The 10,770-nt window shown below is 41.6% G+C and overlaps 1 long non-coding RNA gene and 1 pseudogene across 1 annotated transcript; one reads left to right on the top strand and one right to left on the bottom strand.

The window, feature by feature from the left end:
- Positions 1–5,740: 5,740 nt before the first annotated feature.
- LOC145430517 (stonustoxin subunit beta-like) lies at positions 5,741–6,416 on the bottom strand (annotated as a pseudogene).
- Positions 6,417–9,450: 3,034 nt separating this feature from the next.
- Positions 9,451–10,114, top strand: LOC113027968 (uncharacterized). Its single transcript, XR_013911118.1, has 2 exons — positions 9,451–9,589; positions 10,057–10,114. It is a non-coding gene; the product is annotated as an uncharacterized LOC113027968 (long non-coding RNA).
- The last annotated feature ends 656 nt before the right edge of the window (positions 10,115–10,770 follow it).

Raw genomic sequence — 10,770 nt, 5'->3', positions numbered from 1 at the left:
TGAAGTAACTTGGATGAAGTGGTAGAGACAGTCCTCAGACGGGAGAGAGTGGTGACTGACACAGACTTCAATGGACATATACTTGAAGGAACAGAGCTGATGAGGTGGTGTTGGGTAGGTCTGGTGTTAAGGAGAGAAATGCAGAAGGACGCATGCTAGTGAATTTTTTCATTGAAATGGCTGTGGTGAAGAGGGAGGACAGCCTGTGACTCAAAGATTGAATAATGTGACTCTTTTATGTCACATAATATTCAGTTGTACACATCATTTCATTTAAATGAAATGTCTAAACTCCACAGTTTGTTAAAGTGACTAGACAGTGTTAAATGGTGGTTGGGAGGCAGTTTCCTTCAATTAAATCAAGACAAAACTGAAATAATGATCATTGCATCAGAAAAAGGCATGTCTGGGATTAAGGAGACACTTGGACCTCTTGGTTCTTTGGCAAAATCCTCTGTTAGGAATCTTGGCATAAATTGCAGGCAAGATGGCGCTTGTGTTTGACTGTACCTCTGCCTTTGTTCGTGTGTTTGTTTACTTTACATGTTGTGTTTTTGAGTTGAGTTCCTGAGCATCATGGACTCTGTTAACCTTATAATGCCCTTTGTATCACATTTGATACATGAGTTTCTGAGACCTCTATCTCATCAACATGATCAATACTTGCCATAATTTCAAAATGTTATGGACAAAAGTCTTTTTTTTGTCTAAAATTAACAAAATGTTGCCAAAAATTTCCAATGTATCAAATGCGATATAAAAAATATATAATAAAAATATATCATACACAACATGATATAGCAAAAAAAAAAAAAACAATTGGATTTTGTTATAAGGGTTAATGAACAGCTTGGTTCCAAGAAAATCTGAATTTTCTGGCTATTCTTTGATAGGTTGGGTCTTACACGGTACTACTCACACTGCTGGGCATACTCTGGACTTGTTCTTCACTTTTGACCTTAAATTACGTTGTTTTTAGCGACCATAGGCCATTCTCTTTACATGTGTCCATCAACTCAGGGTCTCTTCCCACTTAATATTTCTAAGTTTTCTTTCCTGTTTAATTTTAAAACTTCTTCTGATGATGTTGACCTCCTTATTAACTCTTTTAATGAACATTGTCTTGCCATTCTCAATCAGGTTGCTCCTTTCAAAACTAGGCATTGCTCTGTCTTTCTTTAGCTCTGTCTTTCTTTAGCTCTCAGCGAAGGCGGTCACACTTTTCTCCTCTCCTCCTCACCCTTATCTTCCCTGCTTAGCCTCTATGTCCTTGTCTTGTCTTGTGTGCATTACTTTCCCTGGAATAGCCTCCCACTGTCGTTCTCTAAAACCTAAAAGAGAATTATGGATTTGATCAACTGGTCTCTGAATGCTATTGACACCCTTTTCTCAACGAGAAATCTGGAGTGCCCTGGAGGGACTTTCCCTGCCGGATACACGATGGACGGGTGGCAGAACTGGAGGATCATGTGCCTGGCGGGACTGTCAATCGAGGATGCTGAAGATATCTATCTATTCGGAACCATGATAACAGGGTTCTTGCTGATTGGAGTTGGCTTAGCCCTGGCTTATCGGAGAAATAAGAGAGTGGAACCGGCTGTTCAAACCCCCCCAAGGCTGCCGAAATGGAAACGAGGCGCAACCTCTCACAATGAACGTAATATGGTCAACACCTTGGAGACGCTTGCAGCTGCTGTGAAGGCTCAAAACAACACCATTGAGCGTATGAGGGGAAACATCAGAGAGAGGCCTGCTCAAAATGAGACCCTTGAGCGACAGTTGGAAAACATCGCGGAACGGCTCACTGCAGCTGTGAGGTCTCAGAATCAAAAGAACGATAACACCATGGAACAGAAGTTTGATACCATCATGGGGAGGCTCGCGGCTCTCCAACGGGAGATCGAGAGGCCAGTGTGTTAAAGAGCAGCCTGAAAAATTCTCCTGGGCTGCTCGCATGGAAATGAACAAAACCAACATAAACATTGCGGATCCCCATCACGGCGCCAGCTGCAGGCCGAACAATCACTCCCTGATAATGACTGTGTTACGGCTATTCTTCCCATCCCATGCAAGGACACCTGGATTGGCTGGAGGACTGTTTACTTAGCCTGATAGGCCGAAGGACACTGTCTCAGCTAAACTATGGACACGCACACACACACACTTACACTGACAAGCACTCACTCATCCCCCCTCCCTTTCCAACGCCTTCGATGCTTGTGCCCTACCGGGGATGATAGCAGTCAACTGGACCAGCACAGATGCTGCAGGACCGGATGCGCTGTCTACACCGGCTCTCTCTCACCTTTACCCGCCCCTGTTGCTTGTCTTGTGTTTCTATGGTGTATTGATAGTCATGTGCTTTTTGTGCTGAGGTGTTTTTTCTGTTATCAAACTGTTCTCCCACTAGGAGCTCAGTCTGAGTGGAGTTTTTTTTCTCCTCCTCTCACCTCATGTAGTGTATTTTCGTTGTTTTTTCCTATCAGCCTACCTTTCTGACATGTCTGCCCAATGTGATGTTTGTGTAAAGTTGGTCAGAAGGTTCCTTTGTAAGTGCACATGCGCCATTAGCGTGCTGCCTGCTGTAACCCTAATTTCCCTCGGGATGAATAAAGTATTCTGATTCTGATTCTGATTCTGATTAGCTCCCGCACACCCTTGTTAAATAATTAAACTCGTGGACTTCGACGTTCCTGTCAGAAAGCAGAGTGTCTGTGGAAGTCCACTGGTCTGGGTGTCCATCATGAACACTTCAGAGAACTTCTTCACTTATACAATAACTCAGTGAAACAGGCAAGATCCTCTTACTTCAATAATCTTATAAATCCTCATAACAATCATATTGTTTTGATGGCTGCGACGGCAGACGTGTAGTGGTGAGACAAAGGACCCAAGTGAGGTGACTAACTTACAAGTGAGATCTTTATTTACAGTAGGTGGTGAAATACAAACAAAACCAAGAACGACTGACATGGAGCTAACAGAACCTAAACTGGGTAAAACTAGGAATAAAAAAAATAACCTGAAGGCGGCGAGCAGAGGTGACACGGGAAAGTAGGCAGGAGAAACGTAGAGGTAACACAGGGGATGACAAGCAGATGGCCGAAAAGGGACAGAGAGAAGCACACTCTATAAACACACAGAGGGAAACAAGGGAATGGCACACAGGAGGGGGACACAGCTGAACCTCATTAAAGAGACAGGGAGGAAGCAAAACAGAATACGGTGACATAAGACACGGACCTTCAAAGTACAACAGGAAGCACCACAATTCACAAAGACGAGACTAGACAAGGGGACACAGCTGACAGGGGAGGCATAAAAGCAGTGCTAAAGAACTAAACAACTCCACAAGATACAACAGGAATTTAACCAAAACAAGATATATTAATAATCAAAGCATAAACAATGAATTATCCGACTCAGAACCACGACACTAATTGAAACTATCAACAGCATTGTTTCTCCAACATTTCAATATGCTGTTTGTAAATATGGTGATGAATGTGTGATCCAAAATCTCCTCAAGTGCTTCCCCTTATGAAGATGTCCCCGTGTTTCTTGGGTCATTTACTTCTTTTTCTCCAATCACACTCAATGACTTAACTACAGTAACAGGTCAAATGAAATCCTCATCATGCTCCTTAGATATATTACCTCCCTCTGTCCTGTCTGGGACTCTGACCAGTATTGGCCCCACATTGCTATCCATCATCAACAGTTCACTGATACAAGGCTGTGGTCCATCTTATTTTAAACATGCTGAGGTAACTCCTCTATTGAAAAAACTAGCTCTGCTGGTAATAATCGGCCTATTTCAAAATTGCCATTTATAAGCAATTATAAAGGGGGTGTCAAAAACTTGTTGAAAATCAGTTCAGGTCCTTACTGTGCAGATTACAGATTTTTGACCCTTTTCAATATGGCTTTAAAAAGCAGGACTCCACTGAGACGGCTCTCTTAAGGGTCTATAATAATCTATTAACGTCTTCTGATGCAGGAAATTGTTCTGTGATCATTTTGTCTCAGCGCAGCCTTCGACACCATTGACCATAAAATCGTACTCAACAGGTTGAAGTTTTTGGCAGGTACAGTGGATGCAAAAGTATTGGGCCCCCTTGAACTTTCCCACATTTTGTCACATTACAGCCACATACATGAATCAGCTTTATTGGAATTCCACGTGAAAGACCAACACAAAGTGGTGCACATGTGAAAAGTGGAACGGAAATCATTCATGATTCGAAAGATTTCTTACAAATAAATAACTGCAAAGTGGGGTGTGCGTAATTATTCAGCCCCCTCTGGTCTGAGTGCAGTCAGTTGTCCATAGACGTTGCCTGATGAGTGCTAATGACTAAACAGAGTGCACCTGTGTGTAATCTAATGTCAGTACAAATACGGCTGCTCTGTGACGGCCTCAGAGGTTGTCTAAGAGAATATTGGGAGCAACAACACCATGAAGTCCAAAGAACTCACCAGACAGGTCAGGGATAAAGTTATTGAGACATTTAAAGCAGGCTTAGGCTACAATTTCCCAAGCCTTGAACATCCCACGGAGCACTGTTCAAGCCATCATTCAGAAATGGAAGAAATGGATATTGTCTGTTTTGTTACTTAACTGTGTATTAAGTTTATTTTAACCTTTGTGTACAGCGCTTTGTGATTGCCTGTCTATGAAAGGCGCTTAATAAGTAAACTTTACTTACTCACCTGGAAACACACCTTGGCAGAATCTAACTGACGAGACAGGGGAAACAAAACTAAACATTACACACACGATGAGGGACTGTCAAAATAAAACAGGAAGTCACCACCACTGAACCAAAATTCAAAATAAATAAATTTTCTCAAAAATGACTTCTGACAATAAAGCCTCTTTTCCGCTGTTCAATACCAAAGAAATGTAAACTTTTTAAAATGATGCCAAGTTACAAAACTCTTAGCTGTGTCTCTAATAAAGCCTCTGTAACTGTAAGCTTGCTTCACTTCAGCAGCATAATGTTCAGATGTTGATTCATGGTTTTCTTCAGTTTTTGAACTACTGCAGAATATTTTTAACGTTATCTGTTTTAAAAAGCCAGGCCAGGAAAATCTCCTTCATGTTTTTCTGTGTTTTATCCTCAGTTACTTTGACACAAAGGCCTCTGTTGCTCGCACCTCTGATAAAGTCTCACAAGTGTCAGTACTGATAAATGATCATAATCATAATATTTCAGACTGTCTGAGGCAAAACTGAATCGAATCGGAATCCAGTCGATTTTATAAATCAGTGAGGAGACCCAGCCCTAGTGCCGAGGTAGGTCTCCCCAACAGAATTTGTTTCCCCTGGGTTAGGAGCACGCACTGGGCTGTACAAATCACGGATAGGTTAATTGATTAATCCAAATTGCCCATAGGTGTGAGTGCGGGAGTGAATGTAAAAAAATATATTTTTAAAGTGTTTTCTAATCAATCAGCTGATCAAATGCAGCAAAACAAAACATCAGAAAATGAGGAAAAACTTCAATCTTATCAAATCATCACAAGGAAACAGCTGAGATTGTGAACAGAATTAAATTGCAGGATCAATGAAAGTATGAATGTTGAAAAGAGGGATAAAATGTATTACACACTGTGTAAACTGAAAATGACAGAAATTCCCTTTAACTCTCTCTGACTCACATACTTGGACATCAAATGAACTTAAGTTGAGTCATGTATCACCAGCTTCACAGACACAGGGACAAGTAATCGTTTATCAGGCCTCAAAGATGAAGCCTGGATAAACAGGCTCAGAGAATTTGGTTCTGAAGGTGTGACTCAGTTTGTGAGATGAGACTTTATAGTAGGAAAGAGTACCTGCAGGCCAATCAAGAAACACTCCCAGTTTTGGGCAACCAGTAGGACCAGGGTATTCAATGGTCATCATATTATGTTTTGCACAGAAAGTCAGAGGCAGTCTTAAAGGAAGGTGTAAACAGTGAAGACTCCAGGACAAATCATAACATCCAAGCATGCATGTTGCACCACTTCCTTTCCTCTCAAGGCACTTGTAGCTAACACCTACATCAACCATGCCAGAGCTGGTACTCCACTCTACCTCCCAGTAACAACGCCCAGTTAGAGCCTCTCTGCACAAAACCCGAGGAACCTCTCAGGAAGGTCGGGATACGACTGCATCTCTCCTCGTGTTGCCTTCTTGTTTCCTTCAGACAATATGAGTTGGTTCTTTGCTGTGTTTGGATCCAGGGTGAGATCACGGGCATCTGAAGGAGAGAATGAGGCTGAATCACAATTCGCAATTCACGATAGTACCACTGACACCTCTGTCTGTCCATTGCAGATCTCTTCTAAGTTACAGCAGGATGAATACCTTAGTCTAAATGAATTAACACCCCTGGGTCATACTAACTGTGCAAATCCTCAAAGCGCATGCCGAGGAGGAGGAGTTTTAATTCATTTAACAGTCTGAGGTATACAATTAAAGCTCAAACAATTGTTTTAGTTCTTGTAATGTGTCATACACCTATGTACAGTTATTTCATTTTTAACCTTAATTTATATTTTATTCCTTCCTAGTTAAATTTACCCTTTTTAATTTTTCATATTTATTTCCTTTCTTATTCATAGCCTTTTCCTTTTTTGTTTTCTTTAGGTCACGAGCAGTTGTCCAAGCATTTCACTACATATCGTACTGTGTATGACTGTGTACGTGACAAATAAAAATTGGAAAAAAACGTCTCAGAGTAGGTACATTCTCTACGTCTCACACAGCAAAATCTCCAGTGTTAAATTAACACTGGAGAGTGTCTATATGGGTCCACACCTCTGAGTGTTAAATACAACACTGTTGAGTGTTAAATTAACACTTTTGACAGTGTTATATGTTTAAAAGTAACATAGTTTTGAAGATTAACAACGGCTAACACTGAGCAGTGCTGATTTTCTAACACTGTAATATTTCTAACATTTTGAGTTATTTTACAGTGTTACAAAATCAGCACTGCTCAGTGTTAGCCATTGTTAATCTTCAAAACTGACTAGGTTACTTTTAAACATATAACACTGTCAAAAGTGTTAATTTAACACTCAACAGTGTTGTATTTAACACTCAGAGGTGTGGACCCATATAGACACTCTCCAGTGTTAATTTAACACTGGAGATTTTGCTGTGCAGAGTTTCTCAGACTTTTTATCTGATTTGGTGCTCATTTCATTGTAGTGGTTGATTTTAACATCCATTTAGTTGCTGAAAATAACAATCTCAACACTGCATTTAATCGATTATTAGATGCCATTGGCTTCTCTCAAAATGTAAAAGAGCCCACCGATGATTTTAATCACACTCTGGATGTTTTTCTTTCATATGGCATAAACTGAACATTTAACAGAATTCCCAGAAAACCTACTTTTGTCTGATTATTTCTTAAGAACATTTCTATTTACAGCACTGGTTACAAAACAGTGGGAAATTAATTTCATACGGGATTTCTTCTCAAAGTGATGTAGCTAAGTTTAAGGATATAAATCCTTTACTGCTGTTTCCTTCATAGTCATGCGCCAACACAGTGCAGCTACTGAGACGCTACTCACACAGAGGTTGATTATCTCATGAATTGTTATTGCTCTTATTTGGTTCTGTGAAGCACTTGGGCATACCTCTGGTGTTTAAATGTGCTATATAAATAAAATTGTATTGTATGAATAGTGTGCCATCCTCACTGTGTATGACTACCTTCTACATTGTCTGTGAAGGTTCTCAGTCATCCAGGTCATCGTAGTCATCGTAGTCTAAGGAGCTTGCAAAGAAAAGCGTCTGGACTTCTTTGAGTTGCTTGAAGACGTTTCGCCTCTCATCCGAGAAGCTTCTTCAGCTCTAAGGTCAAATGGTGGAGAGTCCCAGATATAAACCTAGTGGGAGTATCCCCCCACAGAGGGACAAAAGGACCCCCTGATGATCCTCTAATCGCCTGAGCCAAGGTGTGAAACTGGGTGTGGGTCCCAATCAGCCAGAGTTTCGGGTGAGTTCATTGTGAAACCTGGCCCCACCTTATCATGTGAATTCCTGAGATCAGATTTGAACAGAGGCGGGGTTTACGACACCAACTCTCTGCCATCTATAATCCAGTTTTGAGATCCCTCCCAGACGCCTTAACGCCCACTCACATCCTGGGCCATCTGATCTCAGGAATTCGCATGATAAGGTGGGGCCAGGTTTCACAATGAACTCACCCGAAACCCTGGCTGATTGGGACCCACACCCAGTTTCACACCTTGGGTCAGGCGGTCTTTTTGTCTTTTACTTTTTGTCTTTTACTTGGGTCAGCAGCAAAGCTGTGTTTTTTGAGTGTATGTCCTGCCGGTGAGTCTGCTTTTGGTTCCTATCCTACTGCTGCGCACAGCCAGTCCGTGACACAGACATGATCTCTGATTTTAAAATTAGGCTTCAACTTTCCTTTTTGCTATGATGATCACATGAGCTCATCTGAAGCTCCCCTGAGACCTTGGCTGATTGTGACCTACACCCATTCTTGAACTGAAGAAGCTTCTCGGATGAGAGGTGAAACATCTTCAAGCAACTTAAAGAAGTCCAGACGCTTTTCTTTCCAAGCTCCTTAGAATACCAGAGTTTTCTTACTATTGTGCCCGGATGGCTGAACCAGAACACACATTACAAACTACAACTGATAGGTTTGTAGCTTGAACCTATTCGCTGGAACGTTGAAGACAATATAATTACACAGCAAAAGCATTGAACACCAAGTAGGCAAAGTTCTTCGTGTTACTCATGCATGAGGGAGACCTGCCTGGAGCCAAGTGTCGTTCCACCACTTGACCCCCGTCAGACTCTCAGCCAGGTTCCCCATAGCACTCCTTTTATTGTGGTTACATGAATATGCATAGGGTCATTAACATACGACGGACGTCTACATACAAACAAAGAGTACCATGTGTGTGTGTGTGTGTGTGTGTGTGTGTGGGGGGGGGGGGGGGGGGTCAGAGTGTGACCCCATAAATGACTTCCCTAAACTTGCTGGTCTGGAAAATCCAACCGTTCATCTAAACAAAAGGCACCTAGCCTAAAACAAACACAGCCAAGTTTATCCTGCCATAAAACAATAAAACAAGGTACGACCTCTTCTCATGCTCCCAGGATGTAGGTGTGCATTCCAGTGTGGAATACACACCAAGCCTTTGCAGCCTGTTAAAGATCACACATCCTATCACTACACAATTGATTATACACCTCTAAGCATATATGGTTAAATATTTCTAAGCATAAATGACAACCAACAATACAAAACCTAACAACAACCACAAGAGTTTTCTGGATCTTCTGATTTGTCAAGGTCCAGTTTCAAAGTGGGTGTCAAGTCAAACCGAGTAGGAGGTGGAGAGCCCTGAGGAAAAAAAGTAAACGTGACAGACTGGAGGGCGGAACTAATCTTGTGTCTGGGTTTCTGTCGGGAAGGAAAAAGAAGGCGAACTGGGGAGCAACAGGAAGTTGCCACTTTCGGGAAAAGCCCAGCATAATTCTTTCAATAAGTTGTTGCCAACATGAATATTGTGTGGAACTGAAGTATCTACAAAGCCAGGGAGGCAGCCGGTAAGGGAATGGTTGCTGACTATGGTAAAAGACTTTGAAGCGAGTTGCTAAAGAATCGCGGCTGCCGCTAGCTTACGTAGCATTAGCACTGTGCCGTGAGTTGGTTGCCTGTTTACGAGCGGCACCATTGTTTATTGTTGGTCTGCATATGGAAGACTGTTAATGCTTGCATATGGTTAAGAGAAGCTGGTTATAAATACTATTGTTATTGCTCAAGTTCTAATGCAGATTGATTATTTAATTTAGCACTTTAATAGAAAGCAGTATTTCTCAAGGTGTATGTACAATTGCTAGTGAATTACATAATTTGAGCATTTAAAAATACTCAAGTAAATATTGTACTACAAAGCTTGCGCACTGCATTGATGTGTTTAAAAAAGAAAATGTGTTTGGGATTGTTTACAATATTTGCAGATGTGTGATAACAAACATAATTTGTATTTTGGTTTTTTGGTTTGTATTTAAAGGTTTTTCACCTATGGCTGACTGTGGCCGAAAAGAAGATTAAAGAAAAGGAAAACAAAAGATCTGCCTGGTCATTGAGTGAAACCCAGTTAAACACCTGTGGTAGATGCATCAATCCCTTTCAAGCGGGGAAGCTGCACAAACTTAGAGAGCTTCACAGTGAAAAACCGGGAAATCAAATCTGGGAAAAATGACCTGGAGTCCTGGGATAAGGGAATAATTAGTGCAAAGAGGAAATTCGGAGAATCCCTCAAGTTGCATGTGCCATTCCCATTAGTAAATAAACCCCAGTTCAAGCCTGAGCACACAAAAATGGCAGACCAAGCTGCTGGAAAGTCAGTTGAACAACTCAAAGGAGTGAGGGCAACAGCCAAGAGATCATTCTCTCGTCTGGTTAATAGCATTACGAGGACGCATGAGGATATGACTGAAGAAGAACTCAAAGACAGTTTCAATAGACTGACGATGGAAGCAGAGAAAGTCATGGAGGCCAATGATGATCTAGAGGCCGGTTTCATTACAGAGCTAGAGGCAAAGCCTGACACAAGTGAAGCAGCTGTGCTGACAGAACAGCAGAGAGCCGACTTAGCAAAGACTGCAAGTGAATGTGAGTTAAAACCGAAGGAAATAAAAACCCTAGTCAGAGAGGCTCTCTGGGCCAACTTTGGAAGTGCAGAATTGTCCACAGCACTACAGGCAGCAGAGGCTGAGTGTGA

This window comes from Astatotilapia calliptera, chromosome 8 (genome assembly GCF_964374335.1).
Source record: "Astatotilapia calliptera chromosome 8, fAstCal68.1, whole genome shotgun sequence".
Taxonomy (NCBI): domain Eukaryota; kingdom Metazoa; phylum Chordata; class Actinopteri; order Cichliformes; family Cichlidae; genus Astatotilapia; species Astatotilapia calliptera.
This window is presented reverse-complemented; position numbering and strand designations above follow the sequence as displayed.